Source organism: Polyodon spathula, chromosome 4 (assembly GCF_017654505.1).
Source record: "Polyodon spathula isolate WHYD16114869_AA chromosome 4, ASM1765450v1, whole genome shotgun sequence".
In the NCBI taxonomy this organism is placed as follows: Eukaryota; Metazoa; Chordata; class Actinopteri; order Acipenseriformes; family Polyodontidae; genus Polyodon; species Polyodon spathula.
Window position 1 is genome coordinate 32,336,673 of NC_054537.1, and position 9,812 is coordinate 32,346,484.

At 36.4% G+C, this 9,812-nt stretch overlaps 1 long non-coding RNA gene across 1 annotated transcript; it reads left to right on the forward strand.

Annotated features, from left to right (window-relative positions):
- The first annotated feature begins 2,800 nt into the window (after positions 1-2,800).
- On the forward strand, positions 2,801-9,165 carry LOC121313831. Its single transcript, XR_005950046.1, has 3 exons — positions 2,801-2,902; positions 7,454-7,514; positions 8,164-9,165. It is a non-coding gene; the product is annotated as an uncharacterized LOC121313831 (long non-coding RNA).
- Positions 9,166-9,812: the final 647 nt, after the last annotated feature.

Consider the following 9,812-nt stretch of genomic DNA (forward strand, 5'->3'; position numbering starts at 1 on the left):
GAAGTCGGTCATTTAGGGGGCGGGGCTACGGCACCCAAGCTTAATAACCCGGCATCTGAGGATTGGAGAACTATATGCGCTTGTTAACCTAGGAGTCATGGGCAAGGGTATAAATAGGGGGCGTAGCGTAAGTGATCTGTTCTTTTTGTATATGGTTAGCAACGACCTAGAAGGAGTCACTGTAATTTGTGAGAAAACCGTGAGTGTTCTGTTAGTCTGTTTTGAAACACTGTTTGTTTGTGTTGTTTGTTTCAAGAGTACTCGCATGATCCAGAGCTGCAGCCGCAGGCCAGCATTAAACCCGGACATCAACACTCACTTTTCACTGAGGAACTGGCTTTACACCCCGAGCACTTAAGTCACGCACAGGAGGAACTGTGTCTATGTTTTGTGTGGGTGAGAAAAGACTGGACTTTTGGTTGCGGGTCAAACCGATGGGATTTACAAAACAGAAGTGATACACGTAATGTTTATGTTTGAAATCATGGTTTCTCAGGTACAATAATTGCACTCTGCACATTTTTTTATTCTTCCAAACATGGTGCCTGCATCTCTTCTCAACACTAGTTTAATTTATCCAGAGTCTCCCAGGCGGTCAGTGAGGTAGTCAGGCAGAATGTCACTCATCTCACTCTGAACAAAACTGATCACTGCATGATAATGCACCCTGATGTCTGCAATTACCATAATGTATTTAACTTGTTATACCATATTCCTGACAATATAATATATATGTAATATAAACCTAGTGGCTTTCTGTCATACACAGCCCCTTCATTGTTATGATTCAACATAACCAGTCTCCACCGAAATTTCAAATCCTGCAGTCTGGCTGAGAAAGAAAAGACATCCAAAATTGACCATAAATTGACCTGGACATTAAATATTTATAATCAAAACCATGAAAGTTAGGATTTGGGTAATTACTAGCAAGTATTATCAGGTATTTTTCTACCATTTGGTGGCCATAATGAATGTTCAAAGTTGTTCCATTCAGCTCAGCATGTGAATAAATATATGAAATAACACCTTGAAGTTTAAATCTGAAATTTTTGGCCAAGATCTGGAGCTGTCGGCTACGGCCAAAATCATAAATAGCGAACCCTAGGATCTGTCCATCATTTTTTGAGGGATAACAAGCTAAATCTGAAACAGGTCTATCTGCACAAGAACAAAGAGTTACTAACCTCTGTGTCAAAGATTTGTGTTGTACAACTATATTAGTAAAACTCCAAAGCTTCATGAAATTACAAATACATGTTCAATCAATCAATCAATCTTTATTTTACATAGCACCTTTCATAGTGGACCACCATCACAAAGCACTTTACAAGATGCAGTAACAAGAAGAAAATCCATAATACTTCAAATACAGATATCAAGTTTTCAGTCAGGCAGGTTGTAAACAATTCATTTAAGTGACACAACACACAAGAGTCTGCATGTAATGTATAATGCACATCTTTAAATTAAAAATAATCCCAGAAATATGTTTTATTCAACTTCATACAGAGCACAATAAGAACCAAAAAGAAAATATTTAGTTATTTAGCACTCATGGTACTTCTTTTATAGAAATATTATGAACATGCATACATATAAACAACATCAGTTGTACTGGATTTTTCATCTGTGTAAAAAAGCAAAGTTTGATATGTACAGGGTAGTTATAATATACATGGTCATAACTAGCTGCATTCATTTTGAATCTGATACAAACAGACAGCTAAAAATGTTGAGAACTGGACATGTCTGATGCAGAACAAAACATTAAATGAATACAGCAATCTTGAGGATGATGTGCCGTCTGGCACTATAAAAAAAGGAATTCATTACAGCCCGATGGAATTTCTGGCTGCATTTGGTTAACAATATATTAGAAATTATATGTGGTCAATATAACATTAGAAGTATAATGCACAGTCACATTTATTGGCACTTAAAATGGTCTGGGACTTTTTGATTGGGGTAATTGAAGATTCTTCTGTCTATTCATTCTGGCATTGCATGGGTCATTCATCAGTGACGAACTTGAGGAGCTAGTGCTATATATCAAGTTTTATTTAGAACATGTACTGTACATTCTAAAAACTCCATTCTTAGGTCAAACAAAGTAAAAAAAAATATAATCTATTTTTATTGCAGGTTTAACTTTATTTTCTAGATCTGTTAACTGTGTAGCTCTAGCCATATTTTTTAATTTAGGCCGGACACATCCCAATCTGTCTAAATTGTTCTTCCATGGTTTAATATTCAAGGTAAAAAGGTAGTAAATGTAGGATTCACTTAGGAGAAACACATATCTTTTTTTTTTTAGAATGTTGATGGTCAGATTTATCTTCTATAAATATTTTTATTGCCTGTGTCACGCAGTGACTTTGGTCTCCTTGTAAAGCCCCAGTTGAGCACTGTTATTATGTTATAAATTAGCATGTGTGTTTTTACTTTTTTGTTTGCACTTTTATATATACTTTATTGAGCATGTTTTATGAAAGTATTATAGTATTAGAAATCACCTTATATTTTGACACAGAGCACTTATTAGGATTGTTTGTGTATGGAGCACATGGCTGTGAGAGGAGAGTTTATGGGCATTGGAGGACCACAGAGCAAAGGCTGCTGGGAACTGTAGTTCATTTGAGCAGGCAAGGTGAAGCGCTGCTATAGGGTCAGGTACGAGCTCTCATTGAATAACCAGGTTGTGCATTGGTAAGGAGGTTTGAAGGGAGGAGTTAATCCCCTTTATAAGCAGGTATGCAGCAGCAGCAAGACAGAAGACAGGAGAGATGGATTGGAAACAGAGAGCATGAGGAAGCAGTGTGGGAAATCCTTTTTATATACTTGAACTTGGCTGGAGACACAGGAGGCACTGGAACTGCCCTGGATAAAAAGCAAATTCATGGTTCGTAAAGGGAAGTGTCCATCAGGTGCATGCATAGCCATTTTATTCCTAGTTGTATTTTTGCACCTTTTTATGGTAGTTTAGCCTGTTTTATCCTGACTGTTTTGTTAGTATTTTAACAGTTTTTAGTGTCTCTAGAGAGAGAGGGAGAGTTTATTGGGACTTTAGCACAAGTTTTTAACAAGGCATTTTAACTGAGTATGTTTTAGATGGCCATATTATTATTAATTTGGCAAAGAGGGAAGAAGAGGTGGTGAGGGACTTATTGTTTTTTAAAGGTTTTTTAGTAGTGTTGTTGTTGCTCTGCCCCTCCCTGATAGGTGCAGTGGAGGAGCCTCAGGGGCTGCTGGACCTGACCATTGGGCGTGTAGCTTTAGCGCAGGGGAACTGGACTCAGCAGCGGACAGCTTGGCTGGAGTCGTGGTTGCGTGTGTTCCATGGCATTTGTAAATTCCACAGACAGTGATATCATCAATAGAATGTTTATCAGTATTAAAATGCATAGCTACAGGTGACAAGGTGGATTTGATCTTAATGCTTCTATTGTGTTCTACAAAGCAATCTGCTTGTTGTCTGTATGACTGTATTCTTTTGAATTCAAGATGCAGTCCAAATTTACCACCCTCAATTTGAGAAAAATAAAACAAATATTCAGCAGTGTCACGTTGCTGCTTGTGTATTTGGGCAGATGCCTGTCTTTTCTTGGCAGTCAGTTACGTTGCTGTTTGTGTACTCGGGTAGTCACGTCTTTTGTTGCCGATTTTAATACACACATCACTACTGTACTCAAATTGAAGACGCAGGCTATTTGAGAAGCAAAAAATGGTTAAAAAAATGTGTCTGAAATTTGAAGGAGTATGGTTTAGTACTTTGCACTTTTTGTAGATGATGCAATACTCAGTTCCTTTGGTAGTGCAAGTAAACTTGTTCATTAATGGCAATATAAGATTTAGTAGTATGAATTTTATTTGTGTGTTTGCAGGTTGCACAATGAGATCTGCTGCAAGAAAAAGTGCCTTTTGAAGTATTGTTTTCCAAAGGATAGAGCTGTGGACCAAATCTGCAGTGAAGATTTTTAAAACAAAAGCAGATTAAATGTGCATATTTAAGAGCTGTGGATACAAAGACAACATAATAAATACAGCCAAGACAATGATTGTTACATTAAACAGGAATTAAGCCATATATTAAAGCAAGATGCAAATCATCATATACCCTTTGTTCTAACATATCATCCTACAAATAAAATACAAAATCAATACATCATTTACAATAACTTTAAAAGAAGGATCCATCTATGGCAGTCATGTTAAGAACTTCCATTAAGAGCATACAAAAAAGACAAAAGCATTTAGAGACAGGTCCATAGCTCTATCCCTTATGAAAACAAAAGTTCAAAAGGCAATTTCAGTGCAACAGATCTAGTTGTGCAGCTGGTAAACACACAAATACAATCTTGGGAATTCATGGTCCTAAATTAATGATTAAAATTTGGTACATGTGAGAGTGGCTGTTTAAAAACTTAGTAGTTAGTAGTAAGTGTATTGGCTCAAAGACCAATTAGGTGTTGGTTAATTAAAGAGGCATGAAGAGAATTATCGGGATGCTTGAAAATGGGGCAATTCAACATCTCAAAGTGTGGTCTATTGAATGTGGAGTTGATACCAAAACAGTGGTGATGTTAGTAGAAACATCAATGAACCAGGCCAAACTTTAATTTGGTTGGTAACAATTCCCACCCACATTGAGGAAAGATCATCACTGCTTCTATTGAATACAAAACGTTCGAGAGAACGGATTGATCAGCGAGACATCCTTATCCAAGAATGGGCCCAGCTGCTTCAACAACATGTACGTCGTCTCATTTGTGGGATGTACCAGCATTAACAAAGTGTCTTTGTGTTGCATGGCAGACATACATAGGAAAGTAATGCAACTGGTAGTGACTTCCTCACAAAATATCTTGGTATCCCTGAATAGATCGTTGTTCTCTCTTTAAGTAAGTTTATCCCACGTGCGCAGTGGTACCCCAAATAGGACAAACTTACTACCCATGCACAATGACATTCTATCTTTATTTAACTCTCTAAAAAGGTGTCTGGCTAAGGATTGCTAAGGACAGCACTACATTAAATATAATACCAGACTTTGCAGTAACAACTCCGAAAAATATTTTTTGGGGTAAATTAGAGACCAAATGCTCCACCCAGTCATTCAGCATCGGTAATTAATGGATCAGATTAGGGTACCACTGACTTTCTGAGATGGATTGCTCATTAAAATCCTTTGCATATTTTTAAAGAAATTATCTATTCAGGAATACCATATTTAGTTTATTTAGTGAGCAAGTAATCTGAGTCAGGTTATCCAGCAACAAACTCCACATCACTAGTTGTACTGCATTCCTAAAAAAGGAGCACATTTCACAGGGTACCATTGTACTTTTGAGATGTCTTGCTCATTAAAATATTGTGCATATTTTTAAAGAGGGTAAGATTATCTATTGAGGGTTTAGTCATTAAGGGGTTTGAGTGAGAGGTTATGTATCTCTGTGTAAGCAGTTTACAGCATAGGCTGCAGCCAGGTCTTATTTCTCAGATGTTAGAAAATAACCTAATCGTGGATGATATATAAGCTTAAAATAAATTAAATTTGACAACAATATTTGTTTGCTCTCAGAGAGATAAAGCTGATGATCCTCTAATGAGATTCACGGTGGAGAGACTATCCTCATTAGATTTAAAAGAACCCAACCAAAAGCAATATTGTCTTTCTAGAATTTTAAGCAGACTACTTTTGAAATCCTTGTCCAAAAGCAAAACAGAGAATGAAAAATATCTTCCTTATGAGTAGCAGTTGTAATACTAACACAATTGCATTCAAGTTTTTTTTTTTTTGTTGTTTTTTTTTATTGTATGTGTTGTGTTTGATATATAATATATATATAATATCTTATATATATATAGATATATATTATATATATATATATTGAACTTCTCCCAGGGAGTGCTAACTTGCAGAAGACCCTGTTAACTTTGCAGAAAAACAGGGTCTGGAGACAAGCAGGTTCTGCACAGTTAGAAACAGTGGGACCGAAGGTTCAGATCAGGGTCTGGAGGCCAGATATTGTAGCATGGAAGTGTGAGGACAGAAAACAGAATTAGTGAGAGTATTGTGGACAGTATCCCTGTACATTCGGTCCAATTGTTTTTCCTTTTTGAAACATAATTTGGAAAACGTGAAAATGACTTCTTGTTTGTTTTAGCTTTTTGAGCAGAGACATCAAAAAACAAGAATCAAATCATTTTCCGTTTTCTAATCTTAAATAATTAGACAAAATTTCGGCTTGTTTCCCTATTTATCATATTGCTGATAGCAATCACAGATTACAAATGGAATCATCTATATTACAGAAATAAATAATAGACCATAGATAAAGACTCAGAAGTGATTTGTTATTAAACTGTTCTTCAACGCCATGGCAGCATAAAAGCTTATGCTGAACCTAGGGAAAAGCAGGAAAGGGGGAACTTGAAACTCTTGCTGACAGCACTGCTATCTGAAGCCTCAGATTCACTACAATAGCATTTGAATAAAGTCTAAAACATGTCTGTCTGTATTATAAGATCCTCAGGTGTTTTGGGAACCTAATTTGCCATTAGATTGAATGCTAGATCATATGTGTCTTTGAAAAGGGGGATTACTTCATATGTGATGTCTTGAACATTGAGCATGAATCCTGTAGAAAGTCTCATGCTGGAAGGAATTACGGGCCGCAGTGCGAGCCCCACTCTGGGAGGCCCTCTCTCTCTGCCTGTAAATGTGTGTGTATTGGTAGTGGTTGGCAGGGATGGGGTTAATCCCCAACCTGCCAAAATAAATGTGAGAATGTGGCTGGTCTCCAACAAGGTAATTGGTGCTAAGTGGGACCAGCCACATGAAATAAAAAGGGAGCTTGAAGCTCCATTAAGAGGACCACAAGGGAGCTGGTAAGAGAAAGATGCTGTGTGCTAACGAAGAAAATCAGTGAATGCTTTTGCCCAGTCTAGTTACATTTTTAGAAAGGATTTTGTTGGGATAATGGCTTAGCCATCCAAACCATTTACTTTAGAGAAAAACAAGTTTAGTGTAGGTCTCCAAGTGAAGCTAGGCTTTTGTTTTGTTGTTTGTTTATTTTTGTGTTTAATAAAAGTGTGTAACTGCGCTGAAACTTACAGTCCTGTGTTGGGGTTAGTATTTTAAAGGGTAGAAATGAGCCCGAGCCAAGGGCTTGGTCACACACGGTAGAGAGATTATCATGAATCCAGCACTATCTTCAAGGGTAATGAAAATAAGGGTCTGTTCCTACATCCATGTGTAAAGCATATTGCAAATTTAGAATAGATTTTCTATTGGATCCATTGAGATGGATTGTGTGATCTGGAGGATGAGTGAGTGATAGAACATCCAGTTTATTGGGGGTTAGAAGCAATAATTTTGAGAAAGCAAGCATAATAGATTACAAGGTGGCAAGCTTTTGTAAAAACATGTATAAATGTCTCTATCTTACAGGTACAAGATCCTGATTGGAACATTTTGAATCAAGTCTAGTCACAATATTTTGTCCCTTCTGGTAAGTTCATACAAGCCTGAAGCTGAGATTTTATGAATAATGTAGATGTTTGAATGAACTTCATACTATACTATTATTTCAGGAAGTATTTTGACAAGTAGTATTTTTATTGTAGTATATGGTGGCAAAACAAGATATGAATGTCCTACCTAGAAAAATAATGAGTGATGAAATTGAATGTCTATTACTGTTACTGTTTGAATTATTATTTTGAAGAAATGGCTGTGTGACATTTCAAGAAAGCAGGCATATGGAATGGAAATGAACGTCACTGCATAACACGGCAGAGCAACACACCTTTTTTTATTTTTTTTATAACTAAAAAAGATTTTAAATTTAAATACTGGGAACACCTATGTTATATAAATGAATCACTGTTAAAAAATTCAGATTCACTATAATCAGACAAATTATTGTGCAAAAAGAAAATCCTCTAATCATCTTGCCATCTAGAATGAATTTCTAGAGTGGAAATTCATATGTTGTTGTGAGCATATCGATTTCTGTACATAAAACAGTAAGCATATACACAGAATAACCTATTATTGAGCAGGATTCTCTGGAGATTTCACATTTGTGACTTTTTTTTTTTTTTTTTTTTTCATGAAATAACTTAATTCTGGTAATAATGACGCCCTTCGCCCACAAGAGGACAGAGCACACATCGCCAATGCAGAAGTCCCGAAATCGATGCAAGATCGCCCCAGCATTCATTATTGAAAACATACACGTACCTTAATAGAACTTTGTCTGCTACGCAGTGTCCAAAAACATTCAGTATGTTTGTGTGGTTCCACATCCGACTCTCCGAGGTAGCTCCCTATTGTTATCAGGAGTGTAGGATGGAAGGTGATAGAGGCCGGCATGATAAGTTTGATACAAACTGAGCTGAAATGACATACTAGAACAGCAAACCATGGGAGTACAAATGTGTCATTTGGAAAGACTGACTTGTAAAGTATGAATGTTATGTTGTGGTCCTGTGTTACGTGCAATGGTGAAACAATTTATTTTCCTGTTATCCTGTTGAGCGTGATTGCTGTCACATTCGGCTGTGCCCCATGGTATTGATGCATACATGACGGCACGTTGGATATGTGTAACAGGCTGTGTCTATGAACGAAGCTGAAACAATTCTGTGAAAGTTACTTTTTTGCACAAGGAAGGTTTCACAGGCCTGAACTTGATGCCATGCATCTCAAGGAGAAATAACAATATGACTAAATTTACATTCCCAACTTTGTGAATATTTGAGCATGAAGTTTACTGGAACAAGGAAAGTTCGGCAACAAACTGAAATGAAACATTGCTGCAAAATGAAACATTGCATTGTTTGTAAGATGGATGTCGTTTAGACGATTTTAGATGTTTCCCTGACAAATCCTGGCATTGGTCTATGATTGGAGAAGTCGAATCCATAATGTAAAGGTAAAACAAATCAACAGTAATTCGAAAGCACGGTAGGACTGATTTCCTGCCTGAAAACCTTGCAAGCTTTATATATTTATATCTACAGATTATTCAGCACATTATGTGGATGATAAACTTATGAATCCCATTAAAAGATAGCATTGTAATACCCAGCCATTCCATAGTAAACCTGCAAAATTCATCCAGATTTATTGTGGTTAATCAAAAAATTTAAATTATGAAAGGTACAGGTAGTGCCAGCCATAGGAGTGTGGTAGGACAACCAGGTATTTTGTCCTGGGCCTGGGCATTCTGGCGGGCAATGTGTGTCTTTTCGTTCACATAAAGTTAGTATACTCACTTCTAAATCTTTTGTAGTCATCTTTGTATTACTTTAGTATAAATACATGTTAATTTGGCTTTATATGTTGTTTTTTACTGACTTTATGTGAACGAAAAGGCACACATTTGCCCGTTTTCCTATTGGAAATAGTGATATTTTGAAATATCACTGTCCTGGTCACAAAAGCAAAGTTTGTGGGGAATAATAGCCATTTTCTATACTTTTGAGGCATAAGTAATTAGAAAATAACACTTACTACCCAGGAACCAAAAAAATAAATAAATAAATAAATAAATTTGTTACACGGTGTAATTAAAAAAAAATGTTATAATTTATATTTGTGTGTGGTTGAAATCACTTCCTGACAAACGCTTACTCTTTGCTTCAAATATGTTGTTCCTATCATACTATAAGCAAGGGCCTCATTTGCGAAGCATTCACTGTATGTGCATGTTTATCGTGTGCAGTTCTGTCCCCATCCTATTTACTATTGCCATTTCCATGCAGAAAAGAAGGATTTATTTATTTTATTTATTCATGTGTTC